The sequence below is a fragment of the Pteropus medius genome, unplaced genomic scaffold, assembly GCF_902729225.1.
Source record: "Pteropus medius unplaced genomic scaffold, Ma_sr-lr_union100, whole genome shotgun sequence".
NCBI lineage: Eukaryota > Metazoa > Chordata > Mammalia > Chiroptera > Pteropodidae > Pteropus > Pteropus medius.
In genome coordinates this window covers 1,052,590-1,060,871 of record NW_024353908.1, presented here as the reverse complement: position 1 = coordinate 1,060,871, position 8,282 = coordinate 1,052,590, and the positions used below count along the sequence as shown (strand labels likewise).

General features: G+C 31.7%; 1 pseudogene; it reads left to right on the top strand.

Annotated features, from left to right (window-relative positions):
- Positions 1-421: 421 nt before the first annotated feature.
- LOC120593824 (uncharacterized) lies at positions 422-540 on the top strand (annotated as a pseudogene).
- Positions 541-8,282: the final 7,742 nt, after the last annotated feature.

Below are 8,282 nucleotides of genomic sequence, written 5' to 3'. Positions count from 1 at the left end.
TGGTTTCACTAATATTCTCTATTGTATTTTGTTTTTGTTTTCAATTTCATTAATTTCTGTCTTTATATTTATTGTTCCCTTCTTGCTTTGGGTTTATTTTGCCCTTTTATTCTTAACATGAAAACTTAGATTATTGGTTTGAAATTTTTATTTCTTCTAATGTAAACATTCGATGCTTGTTTTAGTGGCATTTCACAAATTTTCCTGTTGTGTCTTTCTCTTTGTTCAGTTCAAAATATTTTCTAATTTCTCTACAGACCTCTTTAATCCATAAATTATTTAGTAATATGTTGGTTAACTGCTAAGTATTTGGAGATTTTTCTTTATCTTTCGGTTTCGATTTCTGGTTTAATTTCATTATGTTCAGAGAACATACTTTGTTTCAATTAAATTCTTTTAAATTTATTAAGATTTGTTTTAACTCTACGGCCATGCTACCCTGAACAAGCCCGATCCCATCTGATCTCAGAAGCTAAACTGAGTCAGGCCTGGTTAGTACTTGGATGGGAGACCACCTAGGAAGACCAGGTGCTGTAGGCGTAAAATATAAGGGATTGTAAACTGACAAGGTCCTTGCAATCTGTGAGGTCAACCAAGGGTTGCCTCGCCTAAAAAAAAAAGTTGTTTTATGACCCAGGGTATTGTCTAGTTTGGTAAATATTCTATGTGAAGTTGAAACAAATGTTTATTTTGTTGTTGTTGGACGAAGAGCTCTATAAATATAATTTAGATGTAGTTGGTCGATTGTGTTGTTTAGTTCTTCTATATTCTTGCTAATCGATTATTCACAGAGATGTCTTAAAATCTCCAATATTAATTGTATATTTATCTGTTTCTCTTTTTAGTTCTGGCAGTTTGCTTCATGTATTTTGAAGCTCTGTTTTCACGAGTATTCACTTCCAGGATTATTATGTCTTCTTGGTGAATTGATTCTTACCATTATTATTGTTCATCTTTATCTTTAGTAATTTTTTTTGTTGCAAAGTGAAATTTATCTGATATTAACTTAAACACTTTGCTTTCTTTTGAGAGCGCAAGGAATGCATGGTATATTTTTCCCTTTATACTTTTAACTTAACTCTATCATTAAAGTTGAAGTAAATTTCTTGTAGATAGCATATATTTGATCGTATTTTTAAAAATCATTCTTTTAATGTCCCTTACATTTATGGGTACTCATTTAATGTAATTTTATTTAAAATTTTGTTTGTCACTTTATTTTATGTTTGATTCATCTATTTCTCTTTATTTCCTTTAGTTGTTAGAATACTTTAAATCATTTCATTTAAATTTATCTAATATATTCTGACTATTATATTTATATATTTTCTTTAGTGGATGATCTAAGGATTACAATATACATACTTAACTTTGTCTACTTAAAATAAATATTTTACTATTTTTAATGGAATGTAGAGACATTGTTATAATATAGACATTTATCTCTTCATTCACTATGTCAGAGTTGATTCATATACTACATCTACATACCTGAAAAACCTCTTCAGACATTGTTATAATTATTTTTACTTTCAACTTCCACTTATATTTTAAAGAACACAAGAACAGTCTGTTTATTCAGATTTATACCATTTGTTCTCTCCTTGTTTTTGATATTACAAATTTCCTTTTAGTATTGTTTTTCTTATGCCTGAAAAAATATTATTTAGCACTTCTTTTAGAATAGGGCGTATGGCAACAAAATCTCTTGGTTTCCCTTTATTTCCCATTTATTCCTGAAGGATATTTTCCAGGATATAGAATTCTGGGTTGTTCATCCTTTTCTTTCAGTACTTTAAATACATTGTTTCACTTCTCCCTGATTATCATTTCTGATATAAATTCTGAAGCCACTGACATTCTGATTCTCCATCATTGTGATGACATTTTTATTTGATAGCTTTCAAGATTTTTTTTTTACCTTCAGTTTTTATCAGTTTAATTATGATGTGTATGGACACAGATTTTTTTTTTTTTTAGTTTATCCTGTTGGGGTTCATTAAGACTATTTAATCTGTATGTAGCTTTATGTCTCTTGCTAAATTTTGGAAGTTTTCGGTAATTTCTTCAAAATTTTTCTGCATTATACTCTATTTTGTCTCTTTCTGAGATTTTAATGACACAAATCTCTTACATTTTGATAAGGTACCACAGTCTCTGAGACTCTTCTTTTCTTCTAGTCCTTTTATCTTTGTTGTTCAGATTTAATACTTTACATTAAAAATGTTAACTTACTTTCAAAGTTAACTGATTTTTTCCTCTGTCATATCCATCTGCTATTGACTCCATCATGTGAATGTTTTATATGTTACTATATTTTTTAGTTCTAAAAATTCCCTTTGTTTCTTCTTTATATCTTCTATTTCATTGCTGAGATTTTCTATCTTTCCATTTGTTTAAATAGTTTTCACCTGACTTTTTTTTTTTTTTTTGCAATTTATTGACCAAATTCAGTTTAAGCCATAGTTCTACCCAGTCTCTATGGATGGTAGTTTCAATATAAGTTCTGTTTTTAAAGAGTTTTTAGTGTTATTTGGATTTGTCTTTCATGCGTGTCACCCATTGTAAAATATGGAACTTGGGCAGTGATCTATATGTTCAGTTTTCAAAGTTTTTTGGGCCTTGAATAGCATCAGAACCAGACATGTACAACTCTAGTATAAGCCAAGTTCATAAAATGCTTTTTGAAGTCCTTTTTCCCTAGGGCTTTATTTTTCTAAGCTCCACCCTTTTCACAATCTCTTGGTCCCTTCTGGTTCACTAGAAACACCACCACCGCCACCACCACCACCACCTCCTCCTTTTCCTCCTCCCGCCCCCCTCCTCCTCCCTAGAAAGCTTGTACTTCATTTACCCTACTCTGTTATGCACTTTCCATGACTGTCCATGTCTTGGGATGAAAGAGAGAAAGAAAAGGAAGTCCTCACCATTCACATTCCTCAGGTTGTAGAGGAAAGTCTCTTTATAGCATTTTTAGTCTATTGCCAACCTCTGTTTGCACCATTGTCATTGCCACCACTTCTTAGGTACCAGAGAATGAGAAAAAGAGGGAAAAATAAAAATATGGGAAATTTTCCTTACTGTCTCAGCATTAAGAGATCCCTTTCCATTTTTTACATCAGAATTAGAGTTTCTTTTAGCTTCTTCCCTGTTTGTGCCAATGCCCACTTAATGTTTCAAATTGTGTTTAGTTCAGACTGGTGGATACCAGTAGAGAAGAATAGGATAAATTCACTGCCAGTTTGAAGGTACTTCTCATTTTGGCCTTCTTTACCAATGTGCCTGGTACTATTTACTTTTCAGAGTCCTAAAATAAAATATTCCATGTATTCTGTTTGGTTTTATAGATTCATTCAGAGAAAAAAACAGGATGGAGTGTGTTTACTCCATCTTAACTAAAATTGAAAGTCTCCATCCTATTTAATTAAATATTGAGACAAGAATATGTCTTCACGGGTTACAGGAACCCATAAAATACAGAAAAGATGTATTGTGGCCATTTAAATATCGAGTACAGTCTATTTAGTCAACCAATTTTAGCCTGTTCTGAATGTTTTGTTTTTTGTGTATTGGACAGAAAAAAGTCAGGTCATGTGGAATAAACTTCAAGGAGGAAATTTAAATGTAGCCACTTCTATTTATCCACCACCATTTGCCTTCTATTTTTCTACCAGATGACCTTGCTTTAGAGTAAAAGAGTGGACTAAAAATCAGGTAATGTTACAACCCAAACACAAGTTTTATTACAAATAATCAAGGTACTTCTCAGACTCTGTCATGGAAAATATGTACAAAGGTATAACCATGAAATTATGCCCTATAATAATTCCTCAAAATTCATGCAGCTCTACTGTTCAAGCAACAGAATTTACCTCGTGTGTGAAGAGTTAGATATTGAGATAGATTCCAAGCTTGCTGTGTATTTCTGCATGAACATGCTTTTATGTTTTTTCTTATTCTAGGGCATATATTTTCTTTCTACATCACTTTGACTAGATAGCAAAGCCATTTCCTAACTGAGTGCAGGGTTCATTTCTTTCACCTCTTACAGTCCTCTTCAAGGGACTTCTTCAAGGGAGTTCTGGCTTGCATCTTTTGTTATCTCATACACTAACTTTGCAACTTGATTTTTAAAAAGGATTATCCTATTAACTGAACTAAGTATAGTTCAGTTATCTCATAGAGTGGCAATAATTAAATAACATCAAACTTTCTCATAAACATTATCCATTTATATAAATGGTTTAATTTGTTACAAATCTATAAATATTTTGATGGTTAACTTTCTCATTTCAAAGCATATAAATGTTAGTTGATACGACTTTTTGCTTTTTCTAAATTTGTATCTTTACAAATTGAATATTTATTATGTGTCTTTGAATTCCCTTCCATTGCCTGGTGAGAGTGTATTGGGAGGAAGTAACTCACTACCATATTGCCTCTCTTCCTGCAATTTTAGTGAAAGAGATAATATTCATCCTCTCTAAGCCTACATCCTCAATATTAGCTATGAATTCCATTTCCTCTTAACTCATTAGAAACCTTAATCATTTGCTGCCTTTCTCCTATGTATTTATTCTCTCTCTTCCTTCTGTCTCTCCATTGGCTCTACCTGCTCAGATATAGCTTTGTCTTAAAAATATCTTCCTTAGACACAGTTACTGGTGTAACTTCATTTACTTCTCTGTTTATTGCCTTGAGAATATTGATAACATTTGCTGTTTCACGTTCTATTTTTTATAATTTTAAAAACCCATTACCACCTGGCTTCCTTTACAACCAAGTGATTAGAAATTGCTCTTGACAACATCACTGATAATCAAAAATCACTTATTTTTTTCTTTCTCTTTCAGTTTTTATGCTGATCTCTCTAAAGCATTTTTTCTTGGTTGGTCATTCCTTACTATTACTAATTTCTATGAACTTATATGCTACCACGGTCTCTTGGTTTTCCCTTGGTCTTCCTGACTAATGTTAGCATACATTTTAAACTCTACTTTTCCTACTTTAATAATAGTTTATTCTGGTTTCATGACTTCAGGTACTTTAAATGGATCACCCTCAAATCTACACCTGTAGTCTATAACAAGAAAGAGGGAGACAAGAGGAAGGAATTCAGTCTTCTGCTAGTTGTTATCCTTTTGCTCTTCCACAGGCACTTCAAATTCAATGAGTTCAAAACTGAGCTCATGCTCATTCTAATATGCTTTTTCTCCTTTATTCACTATATCAGTGAGCCCATACACCAACACATTGTTTAAAACCTGCATTCTCTCATAGGTCTGTGGTTAATCTGCAAGCAAATACTTATGATTCTATTTATTTATTTATTTGCTTATTTTTAATTAAAATATAATTAATATACAATATTATATTAGTTGTGGGTGTACAATAGTCACCATTAATATACTAAATGAAGTGATTCCCAATTATCTAGTAACCATCTGTCAAGGTACAAAGTTATTATATGATTTATATTCCCTATGCTGTACATTACATCCTTGTGATTTATTTCCTTTCACCTTTTTTACCATTACTTCATCTTGTTTGTCTCAGGCAACCATCGGTTTGTTCTTTATGTTTATGCAACTGTTTGTTTTTGTATTTTTAGTTTGTTATGCTTCTTAGATTCCATATATGTGTAAAACAACGTGATATTTTCCTTCTCTGTCTGACTTAATTAACTTAGCATAATACCCTCCAGGTTTATCCATGTTGTCACAAATGGCAATATTTCATTCTTTTTATGGCTGAGTAATATTCCATTGTACCACATCTTTATCCATTCATCTATTGATGGACACTTGGATGCTTCCATATCTTGGCTATTGTAAACAATGCTGCAATGAACATATATTGTTCAGGGTACATATATTGTTTCTTTCTTATTTATTTATTTATTTTAAATATATTTTATTTTTCAATTACAGTTGACATACAATGTTTTATTTGGTTTCAGGTGTACAACATAGTGATTAGACATTTCTATAACTTGTGAAGTGATCATCCCAATAAATCTAGTACCCACCTGGCACCATACATATTTATTATAATATTATTGACTATATTCTTTATGTTGTACTTATATCCTCATGATAGTTTTGTAACTACCAATTTGTACTTTTTAATCCCTTCATTGTTTTCACCCAGCCCCCAAACTCCCCTCCCATCTGACAATTATCATTTGTTCTCTGTATCTGAGTATGTTTCTGTTTTGTTTGTTGGTTTATTTAATTCTTTAGATTCTAACATAAGTGAAATTATATGATATTTTTCTTTCTCTCAGCATAGTACCCTCTAGGTCCATTTATGATATTGCAAATGGTAAGAGTTCGTTCTTTATTTATGGCTGGATAATATTCAATTGTGTATATGTACCACCTCTTTATTCAATTGTCTATTGATGGACACTTAGATTGCTTCTATATCTTGGCTATTGTATACAAAATGACCATCTTCGTGTCTTGTTATAGCCTTTGTTTTAAAGTTCATTTTCCTGATAGAAGTATTGCTATCCAAGCTTTTTAAAAAATTTCTGTTTGTATGAAATATCTTTTTTTATCCCTTTACTTTCAATCTGTGTGTACCTTCAATCTGAAGTCAGTGTCTTATAGGCAGCCTATGTATGAATTTTATTTTCTTCTCCTTTCAGCCACCCTACTACTTTTGATTGGAGTGTTTAATCCATTTACATTTAAAGTAATTATTGATAGGTATGTAGTTATTGCCATTCATTATTTATATTTTTTTATCTTTTTTTCCCCTTCTTCTTAAAGAAGTCCCTTTAATTTTTCTTGTAATATTAGTTTGGCGGTGATGAATTCCTTTAGCTTTTTCTTGTCTGGGATTCATATATCTTTCAAATTAGTTTTTTTTTAAATTTATTTTCTTCAGATAGATATCTAGAAGTGAAATAATTAAGACATATTATACTTCTGTTTTTAATTTTTTGAGGAAACTTTATACTGTTTCCCATAGTGGCTGTACCAGTTTGCAATCCCACCAATGGTGCATGAGGGTTCCGTATACTCCACATCATTGTCAACACTTGTTATTTGAAGTTATTATTTTTTTTATTATAGTAGCCAATCTGACAGGTATGAGGTGATATCTCATTATGATTTTGATTTGCATTTCTCTGATGATTAGTGATGAGCATTTTTTCATGTGTCTGTTTGCCATCCGTATGTATTATTTGGAAAAATGTCTAGTCAGGTCCTCAGCCCATTTTTTAAATCAGATTTTTTTTTTCATGTTGAGTTGTATGAGATTTTTCTTTTTTTCTTTTTTTTCTTTTTTTTTCTTAAGTTTATTTGGGTAACATTGATTAATACAATTATATAATTTTCAGGTGTATGTTATAATTTGACATCTGTATATTCTATTGTGTGTTTACCACCCAAAGTCCAGTTTCCTTCAGTTACCATATATTTGATCCCCTTTACTCACTTCTTGACCCCCTTTACCTTGTCTACCTTTCACCTCCTCCCCAACCTCACTATTAATCACTGCTCTATAGTCCCTCTGGTAACCACTAGTCTATAGTCCATGTCCATGAATCTCTGTCTGAGTTTTTTAAAAATATAATTTGGATATTAAACCCTATCAGATATGTGATTTGTAAATATCTTCTCTCCCATTCAGCTGAGTTTTGGCTGTCATTTTTTTATTTTGTTGATGATTTCATACAAACACAAAAAAAGCTTTTAGCTTGATATATAATCCCATTTGACATTTTTTGCTTTTATGCCTCGGACTGAGTGGGAGTATATATCTAAAAAAGATATTACCAAAACCAAATACCACCGTCAAAAAGCTTATTGGTCTAGTGCTTTTCTTTTGTAGAAATTTTAGAAGTTTATAGTTTCTATTCCATGACTTAAGTCTTTAATCCATTTAAGCATTATGATGAGAGAAGATGAAGAAAAATCTGTCTAATTTGGTGTTTTTTTTGCAAGGTCCAGCTCTCCCAATGGAACGGAATAAGTGACTGTCTTTTTTTTTCAATAACAAAAACAGAGTCTTGCTTCCTCATATAGGACGAATGAACGTGGGCGTGTAAGTTTATTTTGGGCTCTTCTTGCAGGTCTATCGATGACCCAGGTCTGTTTTTGAAGCAGCAAAGTACCCATACCTATTTAATTTGCTATGGTATTATAGTATTGTCAGGGGGAAGAGTATGCTTCATGGTGAACATTGATAATTCCAACTTATTTTCTTTTCTTTTCCCAAGATTTGCGGTATCGGGGCAAACTGTTGGGTCTCTTTGTGGTCCTGAACAA